This window comes from Spea bombifrons, chromosome 13 (assembly GCF_027358695.1).
Source record: "Spea bombifrons isolate aSpeBom1 chromosome 13, aSpeBom1.2.pri, whole genome shotgun sequence".
NCBI classification, from domain to species: Eukaryota; Metazoa; Chordata; class Amphibia; order Anura; family Pelobatidae; genus Spea; species Spea bombifrons.
This window is the reverse complement of record NC_071099.1, coordinates 2,155,892-2,166,159: the sequence shown is the minus strand read 5'-3', so window position 1 is coordinate 2,166,159 and position 10,268 is coordinate 2,155,892.

Genomic DNA, 10,268 nt, shown 5'->3' with positions numbered 1-10,268 from the left:
ACCTAACACCCACCCCTGGGTGCGCTGTGACTGCTCCGAAGTACAATTTGTGTGATAAAAAATACAACAAAAATACTACCACTAATTTTGACAAAGGCTGGTGGTAAAATTAGTGCATGGAAATAATTAAACATTTGAAATACCCTGGGGTGTCTAGTTTTCAAAAATATATAGTTTCATGTGGTAAATTGAATTAGCTGACTTCAAAGGTGGCCCACTTATGACATGAGGGCAGTAGGACCAGATGTTAAAGTTCCAAGCTGAAAAATGCGCACTTTCCAAATGTGGCATTTTAAATCCCAAACAACCCAATAAACCCATCCATGTGCTGTATCACTGCACTTGGGAGATGTTGCTGAACATATATTGCAGTGTTGGTTGATAGTGACGTATACCAGGAGCTATGAATTTATTCCTGAAGTACAATTTGTGTGAAAAAAAATACCCCCAAAAAATTACTACCACAAACTTTGGCAAAGGCTGGTGGCAGTGGCGGAACTACCGGGGTCGCAGGGGTCGCGACTGTGACCGGGCCCTGGAGTTCTGCCAGTCAGGGGGGCCCAAGGGGTGCCGAGCGGTTGCTGAAAACGACCGCTCGGCAACTCTTGGGCCCCCCTGACTGACAGAAAGCCAGGATGCCGCAGCCGCTGCTGCCGCCGCCTGCCTCAGCGCTGCCCAGAGTGCAGTGTTGGGAGGGTGAGGCGCTTGTCTCGGGTGCCAGCGCTTCACGCTGAGCGCCGGCACCCGAGACAAACGCCTCACGCTCCCAACACAGGAGTTGACGGTAAGTGACCTACAAAGGGGGGGTAGGGAGGGAGTGGGTAGATCGTGAGAAAGGGGGGGCAGGGAGGGAGAGGGTAGATCGTGAGAAAGGGGGGGTAGGGAGGGAGAGGGTAGATCGTGAGAAGGGGGGTAGGGAGGGAGAGGGTAGATCGTGAGAAGGGGGGTAGGGAGGGAGTGGGTAGATTGTGAGAAGGGGGGTAGGGAGGGAGTGGGTAGATAGTGAGAAGGGGGGTTAGGGAGGGAGAGGGTAGATCGTGAGAAGGGGGGTAGGGAGGGAGAAGGTAGATCGTGAGAAGGGGGGGTAGGGAGGGAGAAGGTAGATCGTGAGAAGGGGGGTAGGGAGGGAGAGGGTAGATCGTGAGAAGGGGGGGTAGGGAGGGAGAGGGTAGATCGTGAGAAAGGGATAGATGGGTTGGGGGGCCCTTAACAGATTCTCACACCGGGGCCCTGAGGTTTCTAGTTACGCCCCTGGCTGGTGGTAGAATCTCATGCATGGAAAGGGTTAAAATACTAGCATTTGAAATACCTTGGGGTGTCTAGTTTTCAAAAATACCGTATTGGCTCGGATATAGGCCGCCCCCGTATATAGTCCGCACCCTAAAAGTTTGGTGCTTTTTTAAAGAAAAAGTTTTTTTCTTTAAAAAAGCACCAAAAACATGCTGCCACTCTGCCCCCCCGAGATATGCTGCCACTGTCCTCCCTCCCCGAGATATGCTACCACTGTCCTCCCCCCCGAGATATGCTGCCACTGTCCTCCCCCCCGAGATATGCTGCCACTGTCCTCCCTCCCCGAGATATGCTGCCACTGTCCTCCCTCCCCGAGATATGCTGCCACTGTCCTCCTCCCCCCCCGAGATATGCTACCACTGTCCTCCCTCCCCGAGATATGCTACCACTGTCCTCCCTCCCCGAGATATGCTACCACTGTCCCCCCCCCCCCGACTTACCGGAGCAGACTCCCGGGTGTCTTGCGGGGCCGGCGGGGGACATCTACGCAATACAACTTCCGGTGCCGGCACCGGAAGTTGTATACGCGTATTGCGTAGACATCCCCCGCCGGCCCCGCAAGACACCTGGGAGTCTGCTCCGGTAAGCCCGGGGGGGGGGCGGTCCGCACGATGCGCTTAGACAACCTCCCGTGCTGGCACCCCCCCGTGGGAAGTGCTGGCAGGGGAGGCTGTCTGAGCGTATCGGAGAGTAGGATGCAGGTCCCCTGCACCGCTGCGGGGGATCTGTATCCTAACCCCGCTGCCTGCCCGGCGCCCGGGACTGCATGTCCCGGGCGTCGGGCGCTAGACCCCGAATATAGGCCGCACCCCCACTTTAAAGACTTAAAGTGAGGGAAAAAAGTGCGGCCTATATTCGAGCCAATACGGTATATGGTTTGATTGGGTAAATTGCATTTGTCGGCTTTAAAGATACCTAAAATAGCACATGGGGCAGAATGAAATAGCAAAACGCTACTTGTACTTATTGCCCAATAACTTGCAGAAAAAAGCAAAAAAAACATGAAAACATTGGGTATTTCGAAACTCTATTTAGCAGGTTTTTTCATTAGCTTTTTTTGGATGAATAAAAGATTTTTCAAATAAAAGTGAGAAATTGTTTTCCAATTTTTTTATCATATATATATTTTTTTTATATATATAGGAAATTAGATATGATCATAAAAATTGTATCTGAAGAAAGCCCTTCTTGTCCTAAGAAAAACAATATATAACTTGTGTGGGTACACTAAATGGGTGAGGAGAAAATTACATCTAAACACGAGCACCGCAAAAGTCTTTAAACAGCCTTGGTCCTTAAGGGGTTAATGAAATCAAAGCGAATTGCCCTATGTGAGTTTCTCTCACATAAACGCCAGGTTTCATCGGAGCTAGTTAACCATTAGATTAAAATGAGCAGTACAGGCTCTTGGCTCCCTCCCTCTTAAAAGGGACACATTTATGTTAGAGTGCCTCTAGTGGCAAAGATTTTTCATTTTGGCCTTTAACCCCTTCGTGAAAAAGGCTGATTTTACTTTTTGTACCCTTCATGACAATGTTAGCTGTAATTTTCTTCTTTCCGATTTGCTGAACCCACACACATTAGATATTGTTTTTTTCAGGACAAGAAGGGCTTTCTTTAGATGACATTGTTTTGATTGTATCATATTATTTACTATTAAAAAAAAGTATAAAATATGGTGAAAAATTTAGAAAGACATGACTTTCTAACTTTTAGTTGAAAAATCTTTTACTCATCTATAAAAGGTAATGAAAAAACCTGCTAAATAGATTCTACTATTTGTCCTGAGTTTAGAAATACCCAATGTTTTTATGTTTTTTTGCTTTTTTTTCTACACATTATGGGGCAATAAGTACAGGTAGCGTTTTGCTATTTCAAAGCCATTTTTTCCAATTCTGGTAATTCTTCCCCCATGTGCCATTTCGGCAGGGCCGGACTGGGACTGAAAAGCAGCCCTGGAAAAATTTGGAGACCAGCCCCATATAGTTTATCTCACGGTGAAGCTCTTATACCCACACGCACCCCTTATACACACCCGAGTCACACTATGTGCCTTTCTTTTTATCTTATTTGTATTAAAATGCCAGAAAGCAAAAGTGTTAAAAGGCCCTAATAAATGAAATACATTACACATAATGGATCAGAACATTTACTACTGCGAACATTTTTAGATGAAAGAGTTCCATTTTATTCAGTGGAACAAAACACTGATCACATTATTCTTCACGATATTCTGGTAAGAAACTTTTATTTCTTTATTAATTCATGTAGACAATTTTTTCCATATTTAATAAAAGCTATGATTGAGACATGTTTGGTTTTTATTTCCTTTCATTTGACAACCTACCCCCGAGTTATGCACCTCTGCCCCCAGGCTTGCCACTCTGCCCCCTGATATGCCTTCTAACCCCCTATATGCCACTCTGCCATATAGGGGGTTAAAAGGCATATCATGGGACAGAGTGGCATATAGTGGGTATAAGGCATTCCTGGAGGCAGAGTGGCATGAAGGGGGTTAAAAGGCATATCATGGGGCACTCTGTCTCCAGAAAAGCCTTATGCCCCCTATATGCCACTCTGCCTCCCTGATATGCTTTATAACCTCCTATATGCCACTCTGCCCCATAATATGCCTTTTAATCCCCTATATGCCACTCTGCCTTCAGAAATGCCTTTTGACCCCCTATATGTCACTCTGCATCCAGAAATGCCTTATACCCCTATATGCAACTCTGGCATATAGGGGGTTAAAAGGCATATCATGGGACAGAGTGGCATATAGGGGGATATAAGGCATTTCTGGAGGCAGAGTGGCATATAGGGGGACACACTTACATACACACACATGCCGATTTTTTTTGTTTTTAACAAATACAAAAAACATTATACAGTACAAAAAATACATTATTTTACTCACCTTCTACTTCTCTTGACTTCCTGGTAGCTGCACACTGTTCTCCTCTATGCTGACAGGATGCCACTGATCTGACATCCGGTGCTGCAGCAGTCTGAGTGCGAGGGGGCGGAGCTTCCATCTCACGCTGCTCCAATCACTATGCAGCCATCAGACTGCTGGGAATGTAATCTAAACGGCCGGTGCGTGCTGATGCCGCCGGCCGGAGCTACTTTAACACTTTTTTTTTTTATTTATATGGTAAGCTGGATCGGCTTGCCATATAAAGTTAAAAAAAAGTATTAAAGCTTTAGATTACATTCCCAGCAATCTGATGGCCGCATAGTGATGGGAGCAGCGTGAGGGGTGAAAGGTCAGTGCGAGGGGGTGGAGTTTTCACCCCTCACACTGCTCCCATCACTAGATGGCCATCGCACACAGCTGCTGGGTGCTGATGCCGGCCGGCCGCATCAGCACCCAGCGGCCGCTTTGATTAGATTTTGGGCAGCCTGGGGAGCAGCTCAGCGGCTGTCTTCATGGCCGCCCAGCCCACGGACCTTCCGGCCCACCGGGAAATTTCCCGGTATCCCGGTGGGCCAGTCCGGCCCTGCATTTCAGGTATCTTTGAAGCCGGCCAACCCAATTTACCCCATCAAGTCATATATTTTTGAAAACTAGACAGCCCAGGGTATTCCAAATGCCTGGCTGTTTGGGGGCAAAAGGGCCACATTTGGGGCATGCACATTTTTCAATGTTGAACTTTGGCATTTGGGGATCCACTGCCCATGCCCTATTTGGTACATCTTTGAGCCGGGCCATTTCAGTGTGCCCAACAAAACCATATATTTTTGAAAACTAGACACCCCAGGGTATTTTAAATGCTGGTATTTTAACTCTTTGCATGCACAAATTTTACCACCAGCATTTTTTCAAAGTTTGCAGTAGTATTTTTATGTGTGTGTATTTTTCCCAAACACACCTACTTTATGTATGAGTTTACAGCTCCTGGTATATGCCGCTGTCACACGACACCCCCTAAAAGGCCACATTTGGTACGTGTGCATTTTTCTAATTGGAAATTAGATGTGTGGCCATCCTTCCCCCCGTGTTAATTGGGACCTTGTTGAACCTGGCCAATTCAATTTACCCCATCAAATCATACATTTTTTAAAAGTAGACACCCCATGCCAGTATTTTAACTCTTTCTATGCTAGAATTGTTTTAAGCTAATATGCTAATTTTAGGACTTGCTCACAAAAATATATTTTTTATATGTATTTTATTTTTTTTGCCTTTTTTTAAAAAAAAATTTAACATTTTTTTTTCAACTTGAAGGTTCCCCTGATAGTGACATCAGTAGGAAATAATTTTCACATTTTACTGTTTTTTTACTATTTTTTTCTAATTATTATTAATTTTATTTTATTTTTAATTTATTTTTACTAATCACACTGTGATTAGAAAGCTGGGCTCCGTTGACTTGCATGGTGAATGCAGTACCTGTATTCAACCTGCAAGTGGAGCCAGAGTTCTCTAGCGGGTCTGGAGACCGTCTAGCGAACTTTTTCGTCTTTATAATTTTTTTTTCAGGACGGTCGCCATCTTGCCGAAGATGTGAAGATCACCGGCAGCTGCGGCTGTGACCCATCGAGAGGTAAGTGTTCCGAGGCATTCCAGCGACACCATTTAAGTTTAGGAGGTGACCGTTGATCAAAACCAGGCATTTTATTGTGCTTGCTCACAGTGTGTTTTAGTTGTTTATTAAATACTGTAATAAACTCGTTTACGCTACTAGCCAAGCCTAATTTGTTGACAACACAAAATATTGTGTATTATCTTCCTGTCTTACCATATATTATTCTTCATGTTTCAGTTGTTTTAAATAATTTGAAACCTGTTCCTGAGTAGTTTAAGACAGCTGTGCATTTACGCTACCAGCCAAACCTCTAATTTGTGGACAATGCAAAAATATGTTTTTAGTTATTGTCTTATCTTATCATATATTATTCACTGATAAATATTGGTGACAATACCAGGCATTTTACTGGGTTTGCACACAGTGTGACTGTCTTTCAGTTGTTAATAATGTAAAAGCTGTTCCTGAGTAGTTTGATATATACGTTACCAGCAAAAATCTCGCATTTGTGAATATTTTTTATTAGCTTTATATCTTATTTTACTCAGTTCATTGATAAGTATTGGCGACAAAATATGCCATTTAACTGTGTTAATTCCCTGAGTAGGGGTGTATATATATATACTTTTTTTTTTTTTTCCCTTTTTTTTTTCCCTTTTTTTTTTAGGTATCTCTTTATTAGAAAAAGTTTTTCCTTGTTTTTTTTTTTTTGACAAACGTTGACATGCAAAAATATAGAAAGAAAGAAAGAAAAAAAACGGCGGCAGCTCTTGTATAATGTATTTAAGAAGTGCATTAGTTCTTTACAGAGGGCAGGAAAGGCACAGGGGATTGATTGGGAGGGCAGGAGTTACATCATGAGCGGACGTTCAGGGTTACAGAAAAAAATGTGTTAGAAACTGCATATATTTCCTTCCACATATTTTTAGTTTTCGCTGATGAGCCAATAATCCAACTAACCTTCCCTTCCATGGTTATTTGAAATTTTATCTGTGTTGTTAATAACTGAAAGGAAAAATCTAGATCTTGCTTCCAATATTTAGCAATTAGTTTTTATTTAATGCTAAAAAAAACAATGGGTTGTAAGGGTTTTTTGTACTGGGGTTAGCGGTGGTCATCTTGGGTGCAATAGAGCTTCTGCTGCCTCTCTCTTTTTATTATTATATACCGTATTTGCTCGATTATAAGACGAGGTTTTTTTCAGAGCAAATGCTCTGAAAAATACCCCTCGTCTTATAATCGGGGTCGTCTTCTAATCAGACCTCAAATAGAGGTCTGATTAGGAGACTAAGATCCAGATCCCCCGCACCGCTGCAGGGGACCTGGATCCTCCTGTCGTCGCCTCCCCCCTCCCCACACACTTACCGGTGCTTCCGGAGGTGAAGTTGGCAGCGGGGGTTTGTATGCGTCCGTCGCAAATACCTTCCCCGACTGTCAGAGATCATTGTTCCAGAGTTCCTGATCTCTGACAGCCGGGGAAGGTATTTGCGACGGACGCATACAAACCCCCGCTGCCAACTCCACCTCCTTCCGGCTGCCGCGGAATGAGACGTCAACCCGCTGCCCCGGCAATCCAGCAGGAAATTGGAAGCACCGGTAAGTAAGTAAGTGTGTGTGTGTGTGTGTGTGTGTGTGTGTGTGTCATTTCTTGAATGCCTTACACCCCTATATGCCACTCTGGCACTTAGGGGGTTAAAAGGCATATTATGGGGCAGAGTGGCATATAGGGAGGTAGAAGGCATTTCAGGAGGCAGAGTGGCGTTAAGGGGGCATTTAATAGTGCACTCTGCCTCCTGAAATGCCTTATACCTCCCTATATGCCACTCTGCCCCATAATATGCCTTTTAACCCCCTAAATGCCAGAGTGGCATATAGGGGTATAAGGCATTTCTGGAGGCAGAGTGCTCTATATAATGCCTTTTAACTCCCTTAATGCCACTCTGCCTCCTGGAATGCCTTATACCTCCCTATATGCCACTCTGCCCCATAATATGCATTTTAACCCCCTAAATGCCAGAATGGGATATAGGGGTATAAGGCATTTCTGGAGGCAGAGTGGCACATAGGGGGTCAAAAGGCATACCATGGGGCACAGTGGCATATAGAGGGTTAAAAGGCATATCATGGGCCACAGTGCCATATTGGTGTGGCAAGCCTGGGGGCAGATGTGCGTAACTGGGGGACAGGTTGGAAAATACAAGAAATAAAAACAAAAAAAATATTTTTCTCAATCATAGCTTTTATTAAAAAAAATAGTTTACATGAATTAACATTTACTGGTAAAACTTTTTTCCTTTAGGGTCGTCTTATATTCAGGCTTTTTCTTTTTTTCCTAAGTTAATATTCAGATTTTGGGGGGTCGTCTTATAATCAGGGTCGTCTTATAATCGAGCAAATACGGTACTTGTTTTAAGAAGTCAAAGGCTTTGTTCCAAAGATTTTTAATTTTTCTACACATGTGTAGATAATTACCTTCTTCCAGTCTGCATCTCCAACAAATATTAGATTGATGTGGATATATATAAGATAACCTTTTGGGGGTACCAGGTGTTACATAGCTATATTTTCCCCATTTTTACCAGCGAGCACAAAACATTTGGAAATGCCCGTGTCCGGTTCCAGAACTGGCGGCAGGTGTGTATGAAAAAGTAGTAGTCAGATAACCTCTGGTATACCAGTCTCAAGTAGGCAAAAGCCTTCTAGGAGTCAGTTTGAAGTACCACGAGCTGCATGCAGCAGCAGTAGTGAACATCCTCGATTTACTACTAGTGCTAAAATCTTGTCTAGCCCACCTACCAAATTAAGGTGCGTTTTTAGTCACAACCAAGCTAGCATTCTCGAAGAGACAGGTTGGGCAGGTACATTTAGGGCTCTCCATTCAAGGCCCATGTCAAAGCAGTCAAGTAAGGTAAAACATCTGCTTGGTCAGCTTTGGTGGTCCTTCCTTCCCCATGATTGAGGAAGGGCCCCACTTCTTGCTTTTCCTGTCGCACGACTTTCTGCAGGACTGTAGTGCCCCCCTTTACCAGTCTTGAGTGCCATTGTTGGAGGACGTGCGGTCCAAGGGAGCTGGGCAAACCATCCACTTCACCTTTGCAATATGGAGTGTCAGTAGTGCCCAGCATGCTTTTCTTTCATTGTTGGCACATTGAAAACTGCCCAAATATTTGGAGGACATTACCGTTGTTGCTGGTGTAGGCACACAGGGTGATATGAGAGGCTGAATTGGGGCACAAGGGCAACTATTCCAACTGACCGTTTGTGTAGGCTGTCAAAACTGATTGAAAAGGTCTACCCCACCACTGACTACGTCAGGACGTAATTACCTGTTGGAACTTCACCAGGGACATAATGGATCAGATCCTTGAGCAACACTCTTTACTCCATGTCCTTTGAGCAGAACATCAAGGTGTCCAGCATATTGGGCAGAGGTTACTGGGCATTAATGGGACAAGTAGTGTTGGTCCTTAAGTCATTCAGGGATGTCACTGAGAACTTTAGCCAGAGAACTGCCACTTTGGGCCAGGTCACCCCCTTCCTAACCTACCTTAAACAAAACATGAATTAATTCTTGGAACAAAATAAGGTATTTTTGGGTGACAGATTACATGTTGGATGTTAAGAGGCCTATCAGTAGGCTGATAAAGGAGCTGACAGATTGCATGCAGGGCCTCATGAATACCCCAGAGTGCATGCTGGACACACTCAGTGACGTGCTTATCTGTAGGGTGCGCGAGATGCAGCACAAAAGGGCAGCCTAAATGAAGGAGAGACACAGGAGCTGGAAATGGAATGAAAATTCCCAGCAGTAGTGCCAGTTGTGCAGCCACATGTCCAGTTCACAACCACTTGCAGAGCAGGAGCACTAGATCCATCAGAGCATCGGACATTTGCACGTTGATACTTATGTGGGTATTACTACCCAAGTTTATTAATGTCAGACTAGCGCCTCTGAAATGGTGAAAGCCAATCTTCCTGTCGCTACCTCCTAGTACTGAACCTTTAATTTTAATAATAAAGAATTTCCGCCAGTCCAGGAGAAATTATAGGTAGCCCATAGACTTAGGTTTTGTTTCATAGATGACCTTTGTGATCTTAAATTGGTTGGAATAAGTTGTTTAGTAGAACTAGCCACTTTGATCCCTAATCTAATTAACTTTTCAATCAAATATATATCATATAAATATATAAATAATAATATAAATATATAATATATACCGTATTTGCTTGATTATAAGACAAGGTTTTTTCAAACCAAATGCTCTGAAAAATACCCCTCGTCTTATAATCAGGATCGTCTTATAATGTTTTGAATGTATACACTTCAAGAAGTGCTTAGTAAATTGTTAATTCTATATAAAAGATAATATGCAATGATGATATCTTTAATTGATTATATCTATCTGTGGAGTTATTTGATTTTTATATCACAGTCTTAGTTAGAGTTCA